The sequence below is a fragment of the Rhinoderma darwinii genome, chromosome 2, assembly GCF_050947455.1.
Source record: "Rhinoderma darwinii isolate aRhiDar2 chromosome 2, aRhiDar2.hap1, whole genome shotgun sequence".
Taxonomy (NCBI): domain Eukaryota; kingdom Metazoa; phylum Chordata; class Amphibia; order Anura; family Rhinodermatidae; genus Rhinoderma; species Rhinoderma darwinii.
This window is the reverse complement of record NC_134688.1, coordinates 158703085-158712237: the sequence shown is the minus strand read 5'-3', so window position 1 is coordinate 158712237 and position 9153 is coordinate 158703085.

The following is a 9153-nucleotide window of genomic DNA, read 5'->3' as shown; positions in this document are numbered from 1 at the left end:
CGGGACATAGGAGGAGCACTAGATGACAGTGATGATGATGATGACAACGACATGGTGGATAAGGCCTGGCTACTACTTAGATGACAGGGACTCGGAGCAGCAGCAGCAGCGGAAGAGGGGTCTTCATTAGATGTACATGATGGTGGGGCATGTTGATTGTCCCACATGGCCTTGTGATGCCGTTCCATGTGTTTACGTAGAGCAGTAGTTCCTACATTGCTGCCCTGCCCACGCCTTACTTTCTGCTTGCAGATACGGCACTGTGCCATGTTTTCTTCCTCCGGGAAGGTACAGAAAAATTGCCACACGGCAGAGTACCGTAAAGAGGTAGTACCACGTCCACCACCACCACAACCACAACCACCCGAGCTTGCCCCTTGTCTGGCAGGCTTTTTTCGGGAGCCTACACCAGCATCTGTGTCGCCGTCACCGGCTCCTGAGCTGACCCTACCGCTGCAACGTTTTGCAGATTGACTTCTGCCCCTACCTCGGCTTGGCTGTTTATCACATCCAGTGCCGCCACTACTACCCTCCTCCTCTGATGCCGTCATCACCTCGTCACCTGGTTCCCACGTCCTGTCTAAAACAACATCATCATCATAGCCTTCCTCATCATCCCCGCCACTTCTGTCAATGTGTTGTGAATGTGATGTGACATCATGGCGGGCTCCATGCCCCCCCTCATTACTGCGTCTGCCACCACGGCTACCACCACCAACACCCCCACTACCGCAGCTATGCGTCTCGGTCACCGCTTCCACCTCCACCACCGCCGCAACACACTCCGTTGGCTGACTCGCGGAAAACAAATCATCATCATCACTATGTTGTTCAGTATCTTCCTTCGCACCCGAGGAGATGTCTCTTAGGACTCTCAGGAAAGATGGCTTCCCGCTAGGAAGGGGGAGCGAAGACATAGATGATGGAATGGAAACGCTAGAAATACCTATATTACTACTGTCACCGTGCCAAGGAACTGTAGAGGATCTGGAATCCAACGAAACCTGGCTTGAAGCCAGATCGTCAGTCTTCCTGCTGAGATGACCGCGAGCCAGCCAACCAGTCCACAATGGCCGTATTGTCTAAAGTAACCCGCCCACCGGAGGAGATGGACAAGTCTGGCTTGCTGATACTACTACGAGCAGGCACATGGCAGCTGCTACTAGTGGAACTGGGCACATGTCTTGTGCCACAAATGCTGCTACTGGGTCTGGCACCAACAGATCCAACATTTGGACTGGAAGAGGAGACGGCATGGGTGTTTCTTCCTCTACCCCGTCCTTTCACAACCTTTTTTTTCCCAGACATTTCAGAGCCCCTTCTAAAAGCGTATTCACACACTGACACTGGCTTGGCAAATGGCAATGAATGAGAATTTCAATCAGCCTCGCTGCAGTGCACTCAGGGAATGCTGGGCGTTGTAGTACTACTAGGCTGCCTGTATGGCAAGTTGGATTGTTATTCCTGTTAATAACGGCCAGGGATGAGCCCCTTTTAAAAGCGTATTCACACACGGACACTGGCTTGGCAAATGGCAATGAATGAGAATTTCAATCAGCCTCGCTGCAGTGCACTCAGGGAATGCTGGGCCTTGTAGTACTTCTAGGCTGCCTGTATGGCAAGTTGGATTGTTATTCCTGTTAATAACGGCCAGGGATGAGCCCCTTTTAAAAGCGTATTCACACACGGACACTGGCTTGGCAAATGGCAATGAATGAGAATTTCAATCAGCCTCGCTGCAGTGCACTCAGGGAATGCTGGGCCTTGTAGTACTACTAGGCTGCCTGTATGGCAAGTTGGATTGTTATTCCTGTTAATAACGGCCAGGGATGAGCCCCTTTTAAAAGCGTATTCACACACGGACACTAGCTTGGCAAATGGCAATGAATGAGAATTTCAATCAGCCTCGCTGCAGTGCACTCAGGGAATGCTGGGCGTTGTAGTACTTCTAGGCTGCCTGTATGGCAAGTTGGATTGTTATTCCAGGGATGAGCCCCTTTTAAAAGCGTATTCACACACGTACACTGGCTTGGCAAATGGCAATGAATGAGAATTTCAATCAGCCTCGCTGCAGTGCACTCAGGGAATGCTGGGCCTTGTAGTACTACTAGGCTGCCTGTATGGCAAGTTGGATTGTTATTCCTGCTAATAACGGTCAGGGATGAGCCCCTTTTAAAAGCGTATTCACACACTGACACTGGCTTGGCAAATGGCAATGAATGAGAATTTCAATCAGCCTCGCTGCAGTGCACTCAGGGAATGCTGGGCCTTGTAGTACTACTAGGCTGCCTGTATGGCAAGTTGGATTGTTATTCCTGTTAATAACGGCCAGGGATGAGCCCCTTTTAAAAGCGTATTCACACACGGACACTGGCTTGGCAAATGGCAATGAATGAGAATTTCAATCAGCCTCGCTGCAGTGCACTCAGGGAATGCTGGGCCTTGTAGTACTTCTAGGCTGCCTGTATGGCAAGTTGGATTGTTATTCCTGTTAATAACGGCCAGGGATGAGCCCCTTTTAAAAGTGTATTCACACACGGACACTGGCTTGGCAAATGGCAATGAATGAGAATTTCAATCAGCCTCGCTGCAGTGCACTCAGGGAATGCTGGGCCTTGTAGTACTTCTAGGCTGCCTGTATGGCAAGTTGGATTGTTATTCCTGTTAATAACGGCCAGGGATGAGCCCCTTTTAAAAGCGTATTCACACACGGACACTGGCTTGGCAAATGGCAATGAATGAGAATTTCAATCAGCCTCGCTGCAGTGCACTCAGGGAATGCTGGGCCTTGTAGTACTTCTAGGCTGCCTGTATGGCAAGTTGGATTGTTATTCCTGTTAATAACGGCCAGGGATGAGCCCCTTTTAAAAGCGTATTCACACACGGACACTGGCTTGGCAAATGGCAATGAATGAGAATTTCAATCAGCCTCGCTGCAGTGCACTCAGGGAATGCTGGGCCCTGTAGTACTACTACTACCACTACTACAAAGGCTGCCTGTATTGCAAGTTGGATGCAATGGGGATGAGCCCCTTATAAAAGCGTATTCACACACTGGCTGAGTAGTGGATGAGCCCCTTCGATTTCTGAATTCCAGAAGAGGCTGGACGCAGCCTGCAGGGATTAAGGGAAGCCGACATGACCGTCCTAGTAGGGAAAGGGTTAATTAGGTGAGGGAGAGTTGGAGGGAGTTGGAGGGGGGACGGGGAGGAGTTAAGGGGGACGGGGGGCAGTTACTGAGCTTCCCGCTGTTTCTCGGCATTGAGCCGGAAGCAGCGGGAGGAGTAACACAGAAATAGTAAGCTCCCCGTTGCCCGTGCTTCTCAGGATGGCAGAGGCTTTAATGTTAGAGCGGCTGCGGGCCGCTGCTGTGCACCACGGTCCCGGATGGCTAGAGGAGACCGTGGCTGCAATAACTAAGATCCCGGACGCCGTTTCGCCACGTCGGGCCCGGCGTTCGGGGTCTGTTGCACAGGACAGGCTCCCCTCCCCCGGCCCCCTTACAAGCATGGTTATGGCGGCGGGGGGGGAGTCGGCAACAACCGCTCCTGCGCAGAGCAGGCAGAGAGCGTTGCCGGGGGTGACGGCGACGCAGGCCGGGTCGACCCGTCCCTCTCGGCGGTCCCGACCTCCAGAGCGCCTCAGTCCGGAGGCAGTCCCGCGGACACGGCGTCGCAGAGGGAGCCCGATCCCGGACGCTGCAGGCCAGGCATCTGGGAGGACCGCCCCTTCTCAGGCCCTGCGTCCTGGCAGGAATCCCAGGCCGCGGCGGGGTCCGGCGGTAAGCAGGGAGTCGCAGGCTGGGCTCCCTGTCACCCCTCCCCCATCAGATGGAAGATTTGGAGGACAAGGTACGGCCGCCCCGCCTGGTGATGTTCCGGCCAGGGGGCAGGCTTCGTCAGGATCGTCTAGACGGACGCCTAGATCTGCAGCGACGTCGAGGCAACAGGTCCGGTCGGAAGTCTGGGTCCCGGCGGTCGGGCGGCAGGTTGCCGGCCCATCGGTCAGCGCGTCCTCATCCCCGTTCCACAGATGTCGTTGGGATGGACAGTCGTCGGCGAGAGAAGAGCTGGAGGAAGGTGAACTGGACGTGTATCGTCGAGGTCAGGATGGTCCGGCTGACGGGAACACAGCGCCTGTGCAGCCCGGTGAGTGTATAACTCCATCTCTGTCTTATCCAGCGATTTTTATGTCGGGTGTCGGCGGGGGGGCTGCTAGTATTGCATCGGGGGCCGGTAGTGGCGCGGGCGGACGCGACGGAGCGGGTTTGGCGGACTTAGTGGGTTGCTTACGGGAGCTGGTGGGGCGCCTAGATAGGGCCGCGGCGCCGGTAGTAACGGAAGTGTCCCCTGCGATAGTTTGGGAAGGCCCCAGGGACGTGGGATCGGTACAGGCGCGTCCCGTGATGGCGGTTAGAGAGGCGGTCGCGGTGTCGGTACAGACCGAGGCACAAAAGGATGGCGATCGAGTGCGTATTGATGATCGTGCTCGGGGGGAGGTGTACGTTTGTTTTGAAGGTTCGGTGGGGGCGCATTTAAAGCAGGAGGTGCGCGAGCGGATCTGGAAGGACGAGTAGGTTGAAATTTTTTCTCTCTTGCCGCTCGCTAAATTTAATTTGGATAGGAGCAAGCGGGATGAGAGTAAAAAGGACGAGGAGGAACGGCGGCGGTATAGGCTTATCCCGCAGACGTTCGTTAATTGGTCGCAGGCGTTCGCCATATTGGCTAGTGTGATAGGGGAAAAGGCGCCGAAAAATTGTTCGGCGTTGTTTTGTTATTTTGATGCCATTGGGGAGGCTCACAGGGCGTATGGGGGTCAAGCATGGCTGCGATACGATGAGCAATTCCGTCAGCGGAAGGCGGTTCGGCCGGCGATTCGGTGGGACCAGAAGGATATTGCTCTCTGGTTACGGGTTACGGCTCCGGTTAGGCAGTCCTTTCCCGGGAGCGCCGGCCAGGGAGGCCAGTCTAGTTAGGTTGGACAAAGCGGCGGGGGAAAGGCGGAGTTTTGCTGGCAATTTAATGAAGGTCAGTGCAAGTTCGGGGCCACGTGCAAGTTCAAGCACGTGTGTTCCGAGTGTAATGGTGCAGCACACGGGGCGGCAAAATGTCTGCGAAAAAAGAGGTCAGGTAACCAGCACGCGGCTGGTCAAGGGGGTGTCGCCGGTGAGGGTGGAAAAGATGGCCCCTTATCTAAATGAGTATCCGGATAGGGCGGCGGCTAAGTTGCTTCATGAAGGGTTTTGTGTTGGTTTTGTTATTCCTCCGCCTCCTTATGAGGTTCCGGTTACGCGGAGGAATTTAAAATCGGCTTACTTGCATGCAAAAGTCGTGTCGGAAAAGTTGTTAAAAAGAAGTTTCGTTGGGCCGCATGTCGGGGCCGTTTGTTGAGTCGCCGGTAAAAGATTTAGTTGTGTCCCCGTTGGGTATTGTCCCTAAACGCGAGCCCGGAAAATTTCGTTTGATTCAACATTTATCGTATCCCAAGGGTTCGTCGGTAAATGACGGGATTGATCACGAGTTGTGCTCCGTAGTTTATACCTCATTCGATAAGGCGGTGGGGTTAGTGCGGGCTGCGGGTCCTGGGGCGCTGCTAGCAAAAACTGACATCGAGGCGGCGTTCAGGTTGTTGCCGGTCCATCCAGAAAGCCAACGGCTGTTGGGTTGTTTTTGGAATGGGGCCTTTTACGTGGATCAGTGCCTTCTGATGGGGTGTTCCCTTTCTTGTGCATACTTCGAGGCGTTTAGTAGCTTCGTGGAGTGGGTAACGAGGGGAGTATCCGGGGTCGACTCGTTGATCCATTACTTAGATGATTTGTTATGCGTTGGCCCGGGGGGTTCGCCGGTTTGCGGTAATTTGCTTCATGCTCTACAGAAGGTGGCGAGGGATTTTGGGATTCCTTTGGCGCCGGAAAAAACGGAGGGCCCGGTAGCGACGATTTGTTTTTTGGGAATCGAAATAGACTCGGTGGCAATGGAGTGTCGTCTCCCGGCGGATAAGTTGGGTGCTTTGAGGCTGGAGGTTCGACGGGCTTGTAGAATGAAGAAAATGACGCTGAGGGAGCTTCAGTCGCTGCTGGGGAAGTTGAATTTCGCCTGCCGGATTATGCCGATGGGGAGGGTGTTTGGTAGGAGGTTGGCGGCGGCAACGGCGGGAGTGCGTGCGCCGCATCATTTTGTGCGGCTCAAGGAGGAGCACCGTGCTGATCTTCAGGTTTGGAATGACTTCTTGGGCCAGTACAATGGTCGCTCGCTATGGATGGCCCCAGCGCAGGATACGAGTGTTTTGAATATTTTCACGGATGCGGCTGGGGCGGGTGGTTTTGGAGCTTACGGGGGAGGTCCGTGGTGCGCAGGTCAATGGCCGGCTAGCTGGGTGTCCAGTGGACTCACGCGGAATCTGGCCCTGCTCGAGCTGTTTCCCATCGTGGTGGCGGCTACCATTTGGGGGGACAGGCTCAGGGATAAGAAGGTCCGTTTTTACTGCGACAACATGGGGGTGGTGCTTGCCATTAATAACATCACGGCGTCCTTTCCTCCGGTAGTTCAATTGTTGCGACATTTAGTGTTGGTATGTTTGTCGTTGAACGCGTGGGTGGTGGCGGTGCATGTCCCGGGTGTACGGAATTGTATCGCTGATGCTCTTTCTCGCTCGCAGTGGGACCGGTTTCGGCAATTGGCACCGGGAGCGGAACGTCTCGGTTTGGCTTGTCCGGAGCATCTTTGGGATCTGGTCTCGGTCCCGTAGAACAATTGGTACAAAGGTCTTTGGCGCGCACGACGTGGAGTGCTTATGCTGCTTGTTGGAGGCAGTGGGAGGAGTGGGTAAGAGAGTTGGGTGACGTCAATACGGATAGAGACAGGTTGGTGGCACTTTTGTACTGGTTAGGGGACGCCTGGGAGGCGGGGTTTTCAGTGGCGAAGGTGAACCGGTTCATATCTGCGGTGGCGTTTGGGTTTAAGTTGCGGGGCTTTCAGGATGTATCGAAGGAATTTCTGGTATCGCAGGCTTTGAAGGGGTTGCGCCCCGGGGTCGGTTATGTGCCCAGTAGAGTGCATGCGGGGTTTTACGCCAAACAGGGGGTCTCCAGATTTGCCTTTGTTACGTCATGTGGACGGGTCGTTTTTGTCCAGGTTTCAGTTTGGAGCTGTATTTAAAAAATGTTTGACGGCGGTTGGTGTCGCGGCAGGCTCACATTCATCTCATTCCTTCAGGATTGGCGCAGCAACAGAAGCGGGGCGCTGGGGGTTGGATGATGAGGGGGTGAGGCGTATTGGTCGTTGGGAGTCCAACAGGTTTAAGTCCTATGTCCGCCCCCATATGTTATGAATTTTGCTGTTAACGCTTTACAAATGTTATATGGTGGTGCCTAATTGTTTTTCCGTTTCAGATTCGCCTCCGTGTTTGGTGTGGTTGATGGGTCATTCTTACGTGCACTGGGGGGCTTTGAGGGCGGACGTCCGCCCGAATGGTCGCCAGTTGCGCATTCCGCGACAGGATGCGGTTGTGCATTGGCTGGGTTTTTAGAGGTATGTCGTGGAGCAGGGTGTTGGCGGAATTCCAGACATATGCTCGGCTTGATAGGGTTCCGGAGGTCTTAGTGTTGCACGTGGGTGGGAATGACTTAGGAGTCCGCCCCTTTCGTGAGTTTGTGCGGGATATCAAACATGATATGTTGTGTTTGTGGGTATCTTATCCCAAGTTGGTGATAGTGTGGTCGGACATAGTCCCAAGAAAGCATTGGCGGTTAGCTAGATCTGTGGAGAGAGTCAATAAGGCTCGCATTAAAGTTAATCGGGCGGTGTCCCGTTTTGTGGCAAAAAACGGGGGCATTTGCGTGAGGCATAGGGATTTGGAGTCAGGAGTGGGGAATTTCTGGAGGAGTGACGGGGTTCATCTGACCGAGGTTGGCATTGATCTTTGGAGCTTGGCGATAGCAGAAGGAATAGAAAGGGCGGTGGTGGTGTGGAGGAACTCACAGGCTTAAGGTGGTCAAGGCCTGTTTCGCTGTGGCGGGGGGAGTCCTTGAGGCCAGTCAGTACAAAATGGTGGGGGGGTCGCATCGGGGGTATGCGTCCCCCAAAAAAGGTACATGGTTGAAGACTTCATCGGGTGGTATCCCTTTGAAGTGGTCTTCTGGTAGAAGGTATATCACTTGAAGGCTTCATCGGGTGTTATCCCTTTGAAGTGGACTTCTAGTGGTCGGTATATCACTTGAGGGCTTCATCGGGTGTTATCCCCTTGAAGTGGACTTCTAGTGGTCGGTATATCACTTGAGGGCTTCATCGGGTGTTATCCCCTTGAAGTGGACTTCTAGTGGTTGGAGCCATCTGCAGAGGTGAACGGTGCTTCCGAGCTGGTTTACGGCTGGAGGTAATTGGTGGTTTGCAGATGGCTAATTCGGTGTGTTCTTTAAAAAGGACTATCTGAGGGGGCTTCAAGGACTTCCTCTGCTCGGGTTAATGTTATGACCCATGTTGGGTCATGGGAATTATTAGGAGGAATTCTCTGGTGGATTCCTAACTAGTTATCCGAATGTTTCGGATTTAAATTGTTTTTATAAAACTGTGAAATTAATAAACGGCTGCTGTGGCCATTTCACATCCAACCTCGGTGTCATGTGTCTTTACTAAAGTGGGGGTGGGGGGATAGTAGGGTATAAGGTTAACACACGACTCTACTTAGGCAGGTCAAGAAGAGGCTGGACGCAGCCTGCAGGGATTAAGGGAAGCCGACATGACCGTCCTAGTAGGGAAAGGGTTAATTAGGTGAGGGAGAGTTGGAGGGAGTTGGAGGGGGGACGGGGAGGAGTTAAGGGGGACGGGGGGCAGTTACTGAGCTTCCCGCTGTTTCTCGGCATTGAGCCGGAAGCAGCGGGAGGAGTAACACAGAAATAGTAAGCTCCCACCCTCCCGCCCTTGGTTTGTTACTCTTTAGGTCTTATGTACGTCCGTCTATGAGCGTTGGTTTTTTATTTGTGTGCTTATTTAACATGTTTTTCTTTTTCCGGAGTAGGTTCTGTTGTCATGGCAGCTGGCGGGGGGAGTCCTTGAGGCCAGTCAGTACAAAATGGTGGGGGGGTCGCATCGGGGGTATGCGTCCCCCAAAAAAGGTACATGGTTGAAGACTTCATCGGGTGGTATCCCTTTGAAG